Here is an 18,730-nt window from a genome sequence, read left to right as displayed (position 1 = left end):
AACTCTGAGGATGCCAGGGTGTGTGGAATTTCCATTGGATACCCAGGGTAGTACAGATCAAATGGTGTAGCTTAGAAATAAAATGCGTCCCGCAATCGGAGTCAATAGATTCCATTATGCCATATCTCGGGATTATGTTCTCTAACAACAGTCGGGCCACGGTTGGTGCATCGTCTTTGGCAGTTGGGAAAGCCTCTACCCAGTGAGTGAAATGGTCTACTATTACTAGCAGATATTTCCATCTCTGTACTGGGGGTAATTCTGTAAAGTCGACTTGGATCCTCTGAAATGGCCTAATCGCTAGGGGCTGACCACCAGCTGGCATAGAACGCATGGCTTTCTGATTAATACGCCGGCAAGTGGGGCATCCGACTACCTCTTGTTGGGCTAATGTGTATATCCCCCTGCATACATAGTCTCTCAGGATTGTGTCACACATGGCTTGCACCCCCCAGTGGGTCTGATGGTGTAATCGGTGCAGAATACCCCGGGTGATCTGTTTGTTCAGTACTTGTCTCCCATCAGGAACCGTCCACTTCCCGTTAGTATCTAGCCGGGCACGCAATTGATCCATTTTATCAATCTCCCCCTGGGTGAAGATGGGTTGTTTAGTGAGCCCTTCCCTCAACGGTATTAACGTTTACAATTGGACGGATTTTTCGACCGCTGCCCGCTTGGCTTCCTCGTCTGCCAGCCGGTTTCCCACCGCTTCCGGTGTCGACCCCTTCTGGTGACCGGGTACATGGACTACTGCAAGTTCCGTAGGTAACGCCAGGGCTTCCAACGTTAGGCTGATCATTTGTTCGTGAGCTAATTCTTTTCCCCGGGAAGTTATCAATCCTCGCTCTTTCCAGATTTTCCCGAAAGTATGAACGACTCCGTATGCATACTTTGAGTCAGTATATATGGTCCCCACTTTCCCTTCCAACAACTTCAGGGCCCTCTGGAGGGTGTACAACTCACAGGATTGGGCTGACCACTTCCCGGGCAGTCGTCCAGACTCAATCGTCCGTTTCGTTGCACCATCTATAACAGCATAGCCACTGTATCGTACTCCACTGATGCACCGGGAGGACCCGTCGATATACAGTTCCTGTCCCTCACCCAGCGGGGCTTCTTGCAGGTCCTCTCGGCTTTTGGTCTGCAAGTCCACAAATTCCACACAATCATGCTCCTGTTCCCCGTCTGCAGGACGTCCGTACAGAAACTGGGCTGGGTTGCAACTGAGATCTTTTGCAAAATTGAGATCGTTCCCGGTCATCAAAATCGTCTCATACTTTAGGATGCGAGAGTCTGTTAACCAGCGGTGAGCCTTTTGAGCCAGTATAGTACTAACCGAATGTGGGGAGTATACTGTGATCCTTCCTCCAAAGGTAAGTTTTCGGGCCTCTTCTACTAACATTGCCGTAGCTGCCACTGCCTGTATACAGGTCGGCCATCCACGTGACACAGGGTCTAACATTTTTGACAAAAATGCAACCGGCTGACGTTTCCCTGCCCGCAGCTGAGTAAGCACACCCTGGGCGATTCCGCCGGCGCTATTAACATATAACTGGAACGGTTCCTTCAGGGTGGGTAAAGCCAATACCGGAGCTCGAATCAGTTTATTTTTAATAATATTAAATCGCTGCTCCTCCTCATCTGACCAGTCCACCTTTTGTCCTTCTTGTCCCAGTTTGTCGTACAAAAATTTTACTAAAGTGGTGTAACTTTCAATCCATATCCGGCAATACCCTACTAGTCCCAGGAATTGTCTGACTTCCTTCTTCGTCCTGGGTATTGGCATTCCTGATATTCGTTCTGGCGTGATACGGCGGTGCCCCTTACTGACTTGATGGCCCAGATATCTTACTTCTCGCTCCACAAACTGGAGTTTTGTCCTGGAGACGCGTAGACCCTGTTTCCCCAGGAAGTTCAACAGGGCAACGGTGTCTGCTCGTACCTCCTCTTCTCTTGGTCCTGAGAGTAAGAGATCATCGACATATTGGAGCAATTGATTCTCCGTGTTACACTGAAATCCTCCTAAGATCTGCTCCAGTATTTGTCCAAACAAATTGGGTGACTCCGTGAATCCCTGCGGCAAGACCGTCCATCTTAACTGTCGCTTTCGTCCTGTGAAGGGATTCTCCCATTCAAAGGCAAAAAGGTTCCGACTTTCTTCGTCAAGGGGGCAACTCCAGAAAGCATCCTTCAGATCTATTACGCTGAACCATTCATGTTCGGGGGGAATTTTACTCATTAACGTGTAGGGATTAGGTACCACCGGGTATCTAGCCTGGACTACTTCATTCAACCCCCGCAGGTCTTGCACCAGCCTATATGTCCCGTCCGGCTTCCTCACAGGGAGTATTGGAGTATTGAAAGGGGACATGCATTTCTCCAGTAGTCCATCTGTGATTAATCTTTCTATCACAGGTTGTAACCCCTCCCGTCCTTCCATAGCAATCGGGTATTGTTTCCTTCTTACCGGGCCTCTTCCTGGTAACATGGTGATTTGGAGAGGTTTGATGTTTAGACCCCCTCTGTTCCCCTCTCGGTACCAAACTTCCGGGTCTATTTGTTGATCATCTTCTTCGGTGAGGGCGAACAACCTTACCACCATTTCCCCGTTACTTGGTACCGTTCCGATCCCTAGTTTGACCTGCAAGTCTCTTCCTAACAAATTAAACCCCGCCGATGGCAGTAGAAGGAGGTCTCGTTTAGTAGTTCTGTTTTCATATCCAATTTCCACATCCTCCACCACTGGGACTTGTAATTTATGTCCTCCAATTCCAGATACCCCCATAACTTTTCCTCCTGCTCGGATGCCGGGGGGTATTTGGATTATACTTGATCTTTCGGCTCCCGAGTCCACCATAAATGTGATCTCCGATCCTTGGGGCCCTACTTTCAAGTTTACCAGGGGTTCCTGTCGATAGTCCTTTTGCCCCAAGGGTAGGAACCCCCGACCTCCCTAATCTTCCTCCATCAGGGCGTACGACCTCACCTCCCGCTTGTAGCGGGAGCACTCCCGTTTAAAATGTCCCTCTTCATTACAATAGTAACATCTGAGTGTCCTCTTCGTTTCCCTGTCGCGGTCTCGCGTTCCTCCATTCTTCCTTTGTTCCGGCCACGGTTCTCTTTTCCTCTGCTCTTGCCACGACTCTCCCCTTTCCTGTTTCTGCCACGGCTCTCCCTTTTCCTTTCTTCCAGCTGTCATTTGTTGCACCGTTTGCATCATTATCTTTGTCGCCTTCCTTTGCTTTTCATCGTCCCTTCTCACAAACACCTTTTGCGCCTCCCGTAGTAATTCACTTAAAGATTTACTATCCCAATCATCCATTTTCTCTAACTTCTTTCGTATGTCCGGCCAGGCCTTTGATACAAACTCTACCCGTATAAGTTGTTGCCCCACGTCCGTCTCAGGGTCCACCCCAGCAAACTGCTGCAAATTCTTCCTAATCCTGTCTAGGAAGTCCGTAGGGGTTTCCTCCGGGTTTTGATGATTACCAAAGGCCTTGGTAAAATTGTGCCCCTTCGGGGCTGCGTGTCTTATTCCTTTTATCCAATATTCCCGCATGTCTCTCATGTTGCGCCGTCCTCCCTCCGTGTTCTTATCCCACTCGGGGTCGGTGAGGGGAAACTTCTGCTCCCCTCCTTCTCCCCCCTCTCTCTCCCAGACCAAGAGCGCAGCTTGTCGTATCATCTGACGCTCCTGGCTAGAGAACAATGTTTTCATGATGGAACACATCTCTTCCCACGTGTAAGTATTCGGACCCAGGAACTGATCCAATTGTTCAGCAAGTCCCATGGGGTCCTCTAGTAGACCCTTCATCTCCCTCCTGAAATTCCGTACTTCAGTACTCGTCAAGGGAACGTTCACATATCCCGTCCTTCCTTCCTCGCCCCCCATGGGCACATCCCGGAGTGGATTCATTCTTGCAATCGAGACAGGGTTTTGTCTGTGACCCTTTTCAGCTTGAGATCTGGTCTGTACCCCTGAGGTAGTTTGTGATTCCTCCCCATTTTCTTCCCCTTCCCCTGAATCGTCGTCACCCGAAGGAACATTTTGTGGGGCAGACGGGGTCACGTAGGGCGGCGGTAAGTGATCTAAAGGGTCCCATTCTTTCTGCCCTTTCGAGTCTTTATTAGTTACCTGCATTTGGCAAGATATCGTAACCGGCAGCCAACAAAGGGCATAATCACTCTCTTCCAGATTAACATCAGGTTTTGAATTGACATATAAAATGAGGGCTTGCCGGACCCAGTCTTCGTCAGTACCGAATCTAGGCCACCACACTGAGTCGCCCTGAATAGGTTTCTGGGACCACTTTTGACAGTATTTTACCATCTTCCTTTTAGATTTTCCCTTTCTTCCACCCTGATCCCAATTATTTAGCATTTTCCCTAACGGACTATCGTCAGGTACCCCGGGGTATGTGTCATTGTCCCTGTTTAAGCCTACCTTTCCCTTAATCACCTTAGATCCCTTATTTCCCATTTCCGAGGACTTCGTATTTTTCCCGTGATAATCTATCACAATGTAGCCAATTCCCGGACCTTCAGTCCCGTGATCGCCCAGGTTTCCTTTGCAGGCACCCCCGGTCTTTGGATTCCTGTGTCCTACGTCTCTGTGACACAAATCACAGGCACCCCGTAGGTACACGTTCCTCCTCAAACACGGTCTCTGCAAAATCCCTCACAGGCGAGCCCCGGTCTCTAGATTCCTGAGTCCCACGTCTCTGTAGAAAAAATCCACAGGCACCCCGTAGGTACCCAGTCCTCCAGAAACACGGTCCCCGCAAGTTTTTTTCTTACCTGGGTTCGGTGCACCGAAATTACTCGATCGTTAACCGTCCCCACTGCCTCGGGTACACCCCTCCTTTGTTTTCCTGAGCCTCCCGGATATCACTCGCTCAAGCCGCGCGGGGCGACAAGCAAGGAATCAGGGACTGCTGAACTCAGCAGGGTGCACCTTCTCCGATATCCTTCCTCAACTCCCCTTGCGGCCGGAGTGTTGATCCCGGACGAGCCCCCAAGTTGTTAGAAACGAAAATCGCTTCTCAATAATTGCTCTAGACAAATTCAGGAAAACAAAGTTTTATTAACAAGTCAAGTCTGCAGAGTCGGGCACCCTTAAAGAAAAGGCGCGCTGAGGCTTACAAAGTCTCCATTATATATAGCACAAGTCCCTCCTCTCCTTGGCTCCAACAAGCCATGAGGTTCACATTCTTAAAAACATCATTATTTTTATCACAAAGTCTGCAACAAAAGGCTCCAGAGTCTCCAAAGTTTGTTGTTTTTCTCACCCTGTAGTCTTATCAGTCAAAGGCTTTAATCTGAAACAGATGTCTCAAGTCGTTCCCCCATCCTGGAGTCTTATCAGTCAAGGACTCATCCTTCCCTGCTGTGTGAATGGCTTCATTAATCAAGAGCCTGCTTGTTTTTACTATCGCTCACAAATTGTCAGCATTCTGCACAATTTAAACTACTCTACTTTTGAGTATATAAAATGGTTGTTAGAAAAGAAACAAAAGTTTTGTCTTTTATTATAGATCAGTCTGTGGTCCAGGCACATCTTAAAGTTTAAACCGAAATTACCTCTCACATTGATGATTACTGAAAACAACAAATATTGGAGATCGCAGAGGGTCAGGCAATATCCATGGAGAGACAGCAAGCTAACATTTCGAGTTTAAATGACTCTTCGTGCAGTAATTTGTTCCTACTGATTGATGATTTTTTTTTGGACATATATATGTGTCAAAGGCTTTCAGGATTTTGTTGTAAGAAGTTGTTGTGTTATCCACTTATTGTTTCCAATGATCTTCCAATATATGGAAAAGAGTACTATCTGATTGCACTGGTCTTTTGTGGAACCCTGAAGCTGTTTGATATGTGGTAAAGCATCTTTCCCAGTCGTCCCACCTGTATGTCTCCTGTGAACCTTCTACACTAAGGAACAGCTCTGAAAATGTTACGGGACTTCCACTCTCCCATTATAGGCCTGCCCAAAGCTCTGCAGCCCAGCTGCTGATTCAGGATTCGTATTCTGTTCCTTAATCATATTAGTTCCTCACTGGTGAGTCAAGGATTTTTGATATCCTCCCCACTGTGGCTTTCTGGCCTTATAGCATTTTCTTTGATTCCAGCTGCATCTGTGACCCACATGTTGCTACCTTACTGTTACCATATTTGGCCTTCTGGTTGAGGTGATACAGGGTCTTGTTTTCTTTTAAATGATTCTGAAATAATCTGGGAAATGTTGTTTAGAACATTTTATTAACAGAATAACACAACGAACAGTCATAGATCTAGATATCTCAGAGAATCTACCCCATCTGATCTCTCTCCAGTTCTCTCTTGAACACATGATATTACACCAGAATCTCTTCAAATCATGCTGTTAAACCATTCCTCCATGATTCAAAACTTTAAACTCATTATGTTTGTTAATTTTAACATTAAATTCATCAACAATGAAGAGCAAATTTCACACTTGGAATACTCTCTCATGGGCATGGCAAGCATGGTTCCATTTATATTAATTTATATTATAGAGCTGCCTGTTCCATTCTATTTCCAAGCTTCCTAACTCCATTGACCAAAAGAGGCTATAAAATATGACTGCTGCAGTTTGTTTTATTGCATTGATTGATTTACTTATGCTTAATTTATTAATGGGAGGTGGGTATCACTGACTGGGTCAACATTTAATGTTCATCCCTCGTTGTGCTTGAGAATGTGGTGGTCAGCTGTCTTCTTGAACTGCCGCAGCCCATGTGCTGTAGGTAGATCTACAATGCTGTTAGGGAGTGAATTCAAGAATTTTGACCCAGCGGTACTGAAGGAACAAGGGCATATTTTCAAGTCACAATGGTGAGTGACTTGGAGGGAACTTGCACGTGCTGCCCTTATCCTTATTGTTGGTGGTGCAGGTTGGTTGAAAGGTGCTGTCTAAGGATCTTTGGTAAATTTCTGCAGTCCATCTTGTAGATACCATGCACTGCTGCTACTGAGTGTCGGTGGTGGACGGAATGGATAATTGTAAATGCGGTGTCAATCAAGTGGGATGCTTTGTTTGGGAAAGTGTCAAGTTTCTTGAGTATTGTTGGAGCTGCTCTCATCCGAGCAAGTGGGGAGTATACCATCACATTCCTGCTTGTGCCTTGTAGTTAGTGGACAGGCTTTGGGGAGACAGGAGATTAGTTACTTGCTGCAGGATCTTAGCCTCTCACCTGCTCTTGTAGGCACTGCATTTATATGGTGAGTCCAATTGAGTTTCTAGTTATTGGACCTCCCAGGATGTTAGGAGTGGGGCATTCAGCAATCGTTGTTGCGTTGCCATAGCCTTACCAGACCATAGGGACTGCTTTCCTATTAGAGAGAAGCGACTGGAGGGCCACTAGACCTCAGGCGAGGGAAGAGGTTAAGAAGGAAAGTCCTTCGTGGTAACCTCAAACTGGTGATGGGAATTGAACCCATCCTGTTGGTATCACACTGCTCTTCAACAATCCAGAGCTGAAAAATGTGTTGCTGGAAAAGCGAAGCAGGTCAGGCAGCATCCAAGGAGCAGGAGAATCGACGTTTCGGGCATGAACCCTTCTTCAGCAACAATCCAGCCAATTGAGCTAAACCGATTCCCCAGTAATGGTAATGCCAATTAATGTCAAATGTAATTAATTTAAATGAAGTCTGATTGCTTTAGCATTTAGTCAGCATTATGTAGTCTGAATTTATCTTATCATGCATATTGCATAATTGCTTGACATTGCAGATCAATGAATCGAGTGCAGACACATTCCACTATTGATTTCACAGCATCTGTGTAATAGTACAGTACATGATGTTCCATGCTGTAACTTTCACAACTACATGGAAAAGGTATGTCAGGTCAAATGAATTGTAAACTTTTTGAAATTATTTTTCAAAGGAGAGGAAAGTGTGCACTCTAAGTTAAAATATATCAAGAAAGACATTCTGAAGCCTGTGCGTTCTCCTGATTTTATTTCATGCCTTTGTGACTTTGTTGAAAATGTGCCTTTTTTAGCCACATGCTGTAATTGAGCTCTAACTATGCAAATAAAAGGTAAAATTTTGAAAGTGTCCCGCAACTCGAACTCTCACTGAAAGATATGAGATCTATCAATTCTGTAGAGAGTGTTCATTGGTAGACTGGTGACAGAGGGAGTGGATGTTTAAGCTGGTGAAATATTTTTGCCAGTTTTCACTTTAAATTAAGTCTCGAGAAAACAGATTGTATCACATATCTTACAATATTACAACACAGGAATTCTTGGACATCATCAGAAATATACACATAGACAAAGAAGAAACCATGATATCATTCGATGTAACGGCACTGTTCACTTCGATTGACAAAACCCTAGCCAGAGAAACAATAGCCAACCTACTGGACATACAGAACAGAAAACAGGACGCTGAACCTATTAACAAAGACGGCATACTTAAACTACTGGACTTGTGCCTCACAACACACTTCACATTCAACAACCAGATATACGAACAAATCAACGGAACACCCATGGGATCACCAATCTCGGGACTCATAGCAGAGGCAGTTATGCAAAGGTTAGGACAAACAGTCCTACCACAAATTCAACCCAAACTCTGGGTCAGATATGTCGATGACACGTTTGTAATCATTAAAAACACGGAAATAGAAAAAACACACCGGATCATCAACGCCACACTCACAGGAATCCGATTCACGAGAGAAGAAGAAAAGGATAGCCAACTCCCATTCCTAGACGTGATGGTACAGAGAACACCGAACGGAGAATTCACCACAAAGGTTTACAGGAAAGCCATACACACAGACCAAGTCCTAAACTATGAAAGTAACCACCCCAACACACACAAACGAAGCTGCATCAGGACACTATTCAAAAGGGCCACAACACACTGCAGTACACCAGGACTGCAAAAAGAAGAGGAACACCTATACAAGGTATTCGCCAAAAACGGATACCCGCGCAACTTCATCAACAGATGCCTAAGAGAAAGACCACGGAACGAGGACATACCACAACCAAAAGGACTAGCCACACTACCATACATCAGGAGCATCTCGGAACTGACAGCCAGACTACTGCGACCCCTAGGACTCATAACGGCACACAAACCAACAGCCACGCTCAGACAACAACTCACCAGAACAAAGGACCCGATACCCAACATGAGCAAGACAAATGTAGTGTACAAAATACCATGCAAGGACTGCACTAAACACTATATAGGACAAACAGGAAGACAGCTAACAATCCGCATACATGAACATCAACTAGCCACGAAACGACACGACCAGCTATCCTTAGTAGCCACACACGCAGACAACAAGCAACATGAATTCGACTGGGACAACACTACTATCATAGGGCAAGCCAGACAGAGAACAGCCAGGGAATTCCTAGAGGCATGGCATTCATCCACAAACTCCATCAACAAACACATCGACCTGGACCCAATATACCAACCACTACAGCGGACAGCTGAAACTGACAACCGGAAGCGGCAGGGACAGACCACTATAAACACCGGAGGAAACATCAAAGAAGCGCTTCGCAGGAGTCTCCCAAGCACTGATGATGTCACCTAGCCAGGGAACGAAACGTTTGCAACAAAAACTTCCAGCTCGGCGAACAGAACCACAACAACGAGCACCCGAGCTACAAATCTTCGCACAAACTTTGAATATTGCTATCAATATTCTGACTGCAGGTACTGGCAGTCAGGTAAAGTATCACTGCTTCCACATACTGAATATAGCAGGCAACATTGGTAGTACACTGCAGGTGAATGCACAAGCTATGGGTATAGTAAACTAAGTAGCACCTTCAATTCATAATGTTGTTACAAGAAGATGGGTATTGATTTCAATGTTGGCTTCAAACATGTTGTGAAGCATAAGACACATGACTAAGAAAGAACTGATAGCTGGAAGCTCAATGAGTAAACAAAGGCCTTAATTTCTTAAATGGCCTTAGGTTCTACTCAATACGTGAAGCATTAAGATAAATCAACCTGGAAATATGACTTGATACTTAAAAAGGAGATGGCCCAGATGAAAATCTATTGATTCCTGAAATAGTTCTTAATTCGTATTCTAGACTGTTAATACTTTACTGAGCCAGCAAAATGTTGTCTTCAACAAGATACCCTTGGTGCTTCTTTTGAATCAGAGGGTGATCTACGTTAAAATGTTATATTGAAGAGTTGGGGCAATGGATATCATTTATCTTCAACTGAGCATTGAGCAGTGGGTTTTTAATTCAGGATCGGCGATCACATTGGCAAAAAGTGTAAAGTATTTTGCTCTAATGATAAATAAGGCAAAGAAAAAACACTTATTTCCAATTGTGTTCACCAACTATTGAGCAATTTTCAGATTTTCCTTGTTTAGCAGTTTCTGATATAGTTTAGGGTTCCCAGAATATCCCTCAGTGATATTCTGTCATGGTGCAGAAAGGTCACAAACTCACTGAGAGACAGAATAGATTTTGTTTCGTGTTCAGTGACACCCTTCAACAATATTACCTCCTCGAGACTGATTACTAAACTTAGTGATCTCGGACTAAGCCCCTCTCTCTGCAACTGGATCCTCAGTTTCCTGACCCACAGGTCACAATCAGTGAAGATTAGGTACAATATTTCATCCTCACTAACAGTCAGCACTGGAGTCCCCCAGGGGTGCGTACTCAGCCCCTTACCGTACTTGCTGTATGCCCATGACTGCTTCGCCACATACCAGACTAATGCCATTTACAAGTTCGCTGATGACACTGCCATAGTTGGTCAAATCTCAGATGGTGACGAAACAGACTACAGAAGGGAGGTGAAAGACCTGGAAAAACGGTGCACTGAGAACAACCTAGCTCTCAATGCCAGCAAAGCCAAGGGACTCATTACTGAAGTTACTCATGACCCCCTACACATTAACAGCACAGAAGTGGAACGAGTGGAGAGTGTCAAGATCCTGGGAGTGATCATCAACAACAAGCCTTCTTGGACTCTTCATGTGGCCGCACTGGTTACAAAGACCCAACAATGTCTCTTCTTCCTCAGGCAAGAGAAAATTTGGCATGACAGCAACTACCCTTGTCAACTTTTATAGGTGCGCCATCGGGAGCATTCTGTCTGGTTGTATCACTACCTGGTATAGATTAGAGTGGTGCTGGGAAAGCACAGCAGTTCAGGCAGCATCCGAGGTGCAGTAAAATCGACGTTTCGGGCAAAAGCCCCTCATCAGGAATACTTCATCAGACTTTTGCCCGAAACGTCGATTTTACTGCTCCTCGGATGCTGCCTGAACTGCTGTGCTTTTCCAGCACCACTCTAACCTAGACTCTGGCTTTCAGCATCTGCAGTCATTGTTTTTCACTACCTGGTATGGCAACTGTACCATTCAAGATTGGAGACAGTTACAGAGAGTGGTGAACTCGGCCTGGAAAATCACAAAGGCCAACATCCCACCTATAGAATCCATCTACCAGGCCCGCTGTCAAGGAAAGGCCGCGAGCATTCTCAAAGATCCATCCCACCCTGGCAATGCTTTTCTACAACCTCTACCATCGGGGAGAAGGTACAGAAGCGTGGACACATGCACCAGCCAATTTCGAAACAGTTTCTACCCTACTGTTGTTAGAATACTGAATGGACTCGCCTGTACCTGTGTTTTTGTTTTGCTGCTGTTTACACATCTATGCTACTTAACTATGTGATCTGCCTGTATTGCAAGACAGAACTTTTCACTATGCCTCAGTACACGTGACAATAAATTCAATTCAGACGCCACTGTTCAGAAGTCATTTCTTTGTTGCTGGGCCCACCCGGCTGAGATGCCACTGATTTGGATCCCGTACTGGACCACATTCAGTCCACAACCAGGAACCCTCAGCTCTGCTGTCGCCACTGCATCACCAACAATGGGGAGAATCTGGTTCTGAGCCTAACAGGAGTTGCTGTCATTATCACGCTGATAACCAACAGTCCCTGCTCAGGGGCTACATAACCAGGAACTCCTGGCTCTGCTGTTTACCTGATGCCTGGAGTTCCTGCTCCAGGCTCACCACAACCAGGAGTCCCTGGATCTGCTGTAAGGCCAAGCTGTTGCCTCAAGAGTCCTGATCCCCCTCTGCAAATGTCATCCCATCTGCCGCAGACGACAACGAAGAGGATGAAGAAAAAGGAAAGTAAAGGCAATGAAGGTGAAAAGGGTAAGGAAAGAGAAGAAGTGGCCATCTGGAGTGGATGGGCCCAGGAGCCTGATTGCTGCTTACGCTGCCAACGCTGCCATAAGGAGCTTTGGTGAATTTCTGCAGCACATCTTGTTGATAGTACACACAGCTGGTACAAAGTGTTGGTGGCAGAGGGAGTGTATGCTTCCAGATGTGGTGCCAATCAAGTGGGCTGTTTTGTTCTTGAAAGCTTGAGTGTTGTTGGAGCTGCACTCATCCAGGCAAGTGGAGAATGTTCTATTACATTCCTGCTTGTACCTTGTAGATAGTGGACAAACTTTGGGAAGACAGGAGATAATTTACTTGCTTCAGGATTCCTAATCTCTGACCTGCTCTTGCAGCCAGTGTATTTATAATTTGGAGATGCCGGTGTTGGACTGGGGTGTACAAAGTTAAAGATCACACAACACCAGGTTATAGTCCAACAGGTGTAATTGGAAACACTAGCTTTCAAAGCACTGCTCCTTCATCAGGTGGTTGTGGAGTATAAGATTGTAAGATACAGAATTTATAGCAAAAGTTTACAGTGTGATGTAACTGAAATTATACATTGAAAAATATCTTGATTGTTTGTTAAGTCTCTCATCTGTTAGAATGACCATGTTAGTTTCACTTCTTTCATATGTAAATCGCAAAACTTTTTTTAAAACGTTACATTCTCAAGTGAACTTCAACAATTGGTGTCAGCCCAGACAATGTATTGGGTATTAGCAGCCCTCTGTGCTGCTGTCTGTGCCATAATGTTTAGACTGATTCTAATCTAAAAAATGAATTAACCGAATCTTACGTGGATTCATGCAGTTTTTGAGCAAAGTACAATGTAACTGTGCAAGTACAAATTCAATGATATAACCCTGTCATGGTAGATACTGCAAGACGTGTCAGAGTGTGGTCATGGATACCACCATTAAGCGTGGGGACAACTCCCACAATGTACATGGCAGGTACTCATGCGACTCAGTCAATGTTGTCTATTTCTCAATGGAGTCGATTTTACTGCACCTCGGATGCTGCCTGAACTGCTGTGCTTTTCCAGCACCACTCTAATCTATACCAGGTAGTGATACAACCAGACAGAATGCAGAATGCTCCCCATGGTGCACCTATAAAAGTTGACAAGGGTAGTTGCTGTCATGCCAAATTTTCTCATGCCTGAGGAAGAAGAGATGTTGTTGGGTCTTTGTAACCAGTGCGACCACATGAAGAGTCCAAGAAGGCTTGTTGTTGATGATCACTCCCAGGAGCTTGACACTCTCCACTTGTCTATCCTATATGCTGCAGGCAAAGATGCCCTGAGGCATGGTACGTTGGGGAAGCCGAGCAGAGGCTAAAGCAACGGATGAATGGGCACCGCACAACAATCGACAAACAGGAGGGTTCCCTCCCAGTTGGAGAATACTTCAGTGGTCCGGGACATTCTATCTCGGACCTTCGGGTGGCCATCCTCCAAGGTAGACTTCAGGACAGGCAACAGTGAAAAATGGCAGAGCAGAGGCTGATTAGCTAAGTTCGGTACCCATAGGGATGGCGTCAACATTCCTATACATGCACACACACAAGCAACACACACAAACAAACACACACACACACAGAGGCACTCCAACACACACATACACACACACAGACACTCACACGCACATACACTCTCTCACAGACACTCACAAACCCACCCCAGACACACACACACACACACATACACATGCAAGTTTGTGGGGTGAATTTGTACTTGCACAGTTACATTATACTTTGCTCAAAAACTGCATGAATCCATGTAAGATTCTGTTAATTCATTTTTTAGATTAGAATCAGTCTAAACATTATGGCACAGACAGCAGCACAGAGGGCTGCTAATACCCAATACATTGTCTGGGCTGACACCAATTGTTGAAGTTCATTTGAGAATGTAACGTTTTAAAAAAAGTTTTGCGATTTACATATGAAAGAAGTGAAACTAACATGGTCATTCTAACAGATGAGAGACTTAAACAATCAAGGTATTTTTCAATGTATAATTTCAGTTACATCACATTGTAAACTTTTGCTATAAATTCTGTGACTTACAATCTTATACTCCACAACCACCTGATGAAGGAGTAGCGCTTCGAAAGCTAGTGCTTCCAATTAAACCTGTTGGACTATAATCTTGTGTTGTGTGATTTTTAACTGTATTTATATGGAGAGTTTAGTTGAGTCTCTGGTCAATGGTAACCCCAGGATGTTGAGAGTGGGACATTCAGCAATGATAATGCCAATTAATGTCAAGTGTAATGAGTTTATATGAAGCCTGATTGCTTTAACATTTAGTTAACCTTACTCAGTCTGAATTTATCTCATCATGCATATTGCATAATTGCTTGACATTGTAGATCAATGAATCGAATGCAGACACATTCCAGTATCGATTTCACAGCATGAGTAACAGTACAGTACATGATGTTCTACCAGCTGTAACTTTCACAACTACATGGGGAAGATGTATCACGTCAAATGAATTGTAAACTTTCTGAAATTAAAAAAAAAACATTTTAATTCAGTGATGGGACATCGTTGGCAAAGTCTGAATTTCTTGCCCATAGCTTGTTCCAGTGGGGATTGTAGATGGGTATTGATCGACAGCAGTTCGTCTGTTGAAGCACTGTTGGGTAGACAGTTCCAGGATTTGTCCAAGTAATTGTGAGGAAACAGTTATATACATCCACATCTGAACAGTTTTGGGCTTGGTGGCATGTGGTATTTTCCCAGATGACCAATTCTGGGACCTTTTGGTATTAGCCACCTTTACTCATGTGCAGTACAGGATAAGAGTGGCTTGAGATCAGTCATTGCCACCAATCCTCCTTTGTCTTTGCTTTGTGTTGGACCTACCTAATGATTAGTGGGGGAGAATATATCACCATAGAGTATCTACAAAAGAGGCATTGAATTTAAATAACAAGTTTTATTGTATGATAGCAGTAAGTAGAACATAGAATAGTACAGCACAGGAACAGAACCTTTGGCTCATGATGTTGTGCCTAACATGACGCCAAATTATAGTAATCCCTTTCGTCTGCCCTTGGACCATATCCCTCAATTCCTATAAGATTCATGTGCTTATCCAAAAGTCCCTTTACACACCTCAATCATGTCTATCTCTACCACCATCCCTGGCATCACATTCCAGATTCCTACCACACACAAGCTTGCCCCTCACATCTCATTTGAACTCCCCCCATGCCCTCGCTACCTTAAATGCATATCCTTAGTTTTAGGCATTTCAACTCTAGGGAAAAGATTCTGACTATCAACCCTCTCTCCGTACCTCATAATTTTATAAACATTCTATCAAGTCTCCCCTCAGTGTCCATCACTCTATAGAAAGCAAGCCAAGTTTTTCCAGCCTCCCCTTATAGGTCATACCCCCTAATTCAGGTAGTGTCTTGTTAAACCTCATCTGCATCCTCTCCAAAGTCTCCATATTCACTCTGTAATGTGGCAACCAGAATTGAACGCAATACTCTGTGTAGCCCAACCAAAGTCTTCTAAAGCTGCAACATGACTTCCTGACTCTTGAATCAATTACTCAGCCAATGAAGCAAGCATCTTTACCACCCTATCCACTTGCATGGCCACATTCAGGGAGCTATGGTATTAAACACCAAGGTCAATGCAGGTGAAGATCCTGCCATTAACAGTATACTTTTCTTTAACATCTGATCTTCCAAAGTGCAGCAACTCACATTTACCTGGATTAAACTCCATCTGCCATTTCTCCACCCAGATCTACAACTGATCTATATTTCACTGTATACTTTGACAACATTCTGCACTATCCACAACTCCACCAATCTTTATATCATTGGCAAACTTACTAATCCACCCATCTACATTTTGATCCAAATCATTTATAGATATCACAAACAGCAGAGATCCCAGTACGGATCCCAGAGGAACATCACTAGTTACTGACCTCCAGGGAGAAAAACACTCTTCCACCACTATCCTCTGCCTTCTATGGGCAGGCTAATTCAGAATCCATGTATGCATGTCACCATGGATCCCATGCATCTTAATCTTCTAGATAAGCCTACCATGAGGGACCTTGTTGAAAGCCTCACTAAGATCCACTGTGACAAATTCACTGCCCTACCCTCATTGATCACCTTCACCACCTCCTCAAAAAATTCAATTAAGTCAGTAAGACATGGCCTGCCCCACAAAGAGCCACGCTGATTATCCCTGATTAGGCCATGCTTTTCCAAATACATGTAAATCCTATCTCTAAGAATTCTTTCCAATAGCTTCCCAACCACTGCTGTGAGACTCACCAGTCTATAGTTTCCTGAATTATCCCTATTTCTCTTCTTGAACAGAGGAAAAACATTAACTATTTCTTTTTTGATTAGATTAGATTAGATTACAGTGTGGAAACAGGCCCTTCGGCCCAACAAGTCCACACCGACCCGCCGAAGCGAAACCCACCCATACCCCTACATTTACCCCTTAACTAACACTACAGGCAATTTAGTGGGACCAATTCACCTGACCCTGCACATCTTTGGATGGTGGGAGGAAACCGGAGCACCCGGAGGAAACCCACGCAGACACGGGGAGAACGTGCAAACTCCACACAGTCAGTCGCCTGAGGCGGGAATTGAACCCGGGTCTGCCACCGTGCCGCCCACAATTTACCAATCCTCTGGACCTCTCTAGTGGCTAGCGAGGATACAAAAATCTTGGTCAAGGCCACTGCAATCTCCTCTCTTTCCTCTCTAAATAACCTAGGATAGATACTATTGGATCATGGGGACTTAAACACCTTAATGCTCTTCAAGAGACCCATCACCACTTCTTTCTTGATCTCAAAATGCCCAAGCATATTAGCATGCTCCACACTAATCTCACAATCCTCCATATCCTTCCCGGGGGTGAATATTGATGCAAAGTACTCATTTAGGATTTCACCCACATCCTCTCCAATCACAAGTTCCCTCCTTTATCCTTGAGTGGTCCTACTTTCTCTCTTGTTATCTTCTTGTTTTTAATGTATGTATAGAATGCCTTGAGATTCTGTTGAACCCTACTTGCCAAGGTCATTTCTTGGCCCCTTCTTGCTCTCTTAATTCCCACATTGGAGACCACATTGTGAGAACAAATGCAGTAGACTAGATCATGTGAAGTGTAGGTGAAGTGTTGCTTCACCCAGAAGTTATGATTGGGCCCTTGGATACTGAGGAGAGAAGAGGTGAATGGGCAGTTGTTACACCTATGGTGGTTGCAGGGGAAGGTGGCATGGAGCTGTGGGTGGGTGATGGGAGTGAAGGAAGAGTGGACCAAGGTGTCCCGGAGGGAATGACCCCTGCGTTAAACAGACAAGGGAGGGGAGGAGAATATGTGTCTGGTCAGAGACCGTTACCTCTGGGAGTATGGTTTCCTCTACATTGGGGAAACAAAGGGTAGAATGGGTAACCGCTTCGCATTCTGCCTGCAAAAAAAAACCCTTGAACTTCCAGTTGCCTACCACTTTAACACACCACTTTGTTCCCTGGCCAACATCTCTGTCTTAGGCCTGTTGCAGTGTTCCAGCGAAGCTCAGTGCAAGCTGGAAGAACAACACCTAATTTTCCGCTTGAGGACCCTGTAGCCCTCAGGACTCAATATCAAGTTCAATAATTTTAGGTCTGGAACTGTCCCAAATCCTAACCCCCCTAACCCACATACCAGGCCTTGTTATCACATAGTCTGACATTACATACTACCTATTGTTAGCCACTAATAGTTTCCACTAACAGCTATTCACCCTCCACGCCATATCGTTAACTAATTGTTTGTCTATTCAACTGCACTGTTTGCTCTTTGGGCTTGAACCCCATTTATCATTTACACTTTACCCTCTTCCACTCCCCTATCCCCTGCATATAAATCGACATTTTCCTAGCTACCATCAGTTCTGAGGAAGGGTCATGGGACCTGAAATATTAACTCTGATTTCTCTTCACAGATGCCATCAGAGTTGCTGAGCTTTTCCAGCAACTTCTGTTTTTGTTTCTGATTAAGAGTATCCACGGTTCTTTCAGTTTTTAAGAGTTCTGGAGCAGCAGCCAAATAAATGCATATGCATTTTGTTTACAGTGCTTACTGGTAGACCAGTAGCAGAGAAGATGTTTAAGATGGTGAAATATTTTTGTCAACTTTCATTTTAAATTAAGTCTCTAGTTAACAGATTGAATCACATATCTTGCAACATTGCTCTGAAAATTCTGAGGTAAAGTATCAAGGCATTTATATACTGAATATAGGCAGGAAACGTTGGTAGTAAACGGCAGGTAATCGCACAAAGTGATAGGTACAATAAAGTAAGTGGCACTTTCCATTTATAATGTTGTCACGGGCAGATGGGTATTGATTTCAATGTTGGCTTCAAACATGTTGTGAAGCATAAGACACATGACTAAGAAAGAACTGATAGCTGAAAGCTCAATGAGTAAACAATGGTCTTTCTTTCTTCAGTAAAC

Source organism: Chiloscyllium plagiosum, unplaced genomic scaffold (assembly GCF_037043375.1).
Source record: "Chiloscyllium plagiosum isolate Xiang-an unplaced genomic scaffold, Cpla_swu_hap1 HiC_scaffold_30, whole genome shotgun sequence".
In the NCBI taxonomy this organism is placed as follows: Eukaryota; Metazoa; Chordata; class Chondrichthyes; order Orectolobiformes; family Hemiscylliidae; genus Chiloscyllium; species Chiloscyllium plagiosum.
Note: the sequence above shows the minus strand (reverse complement) of the source record.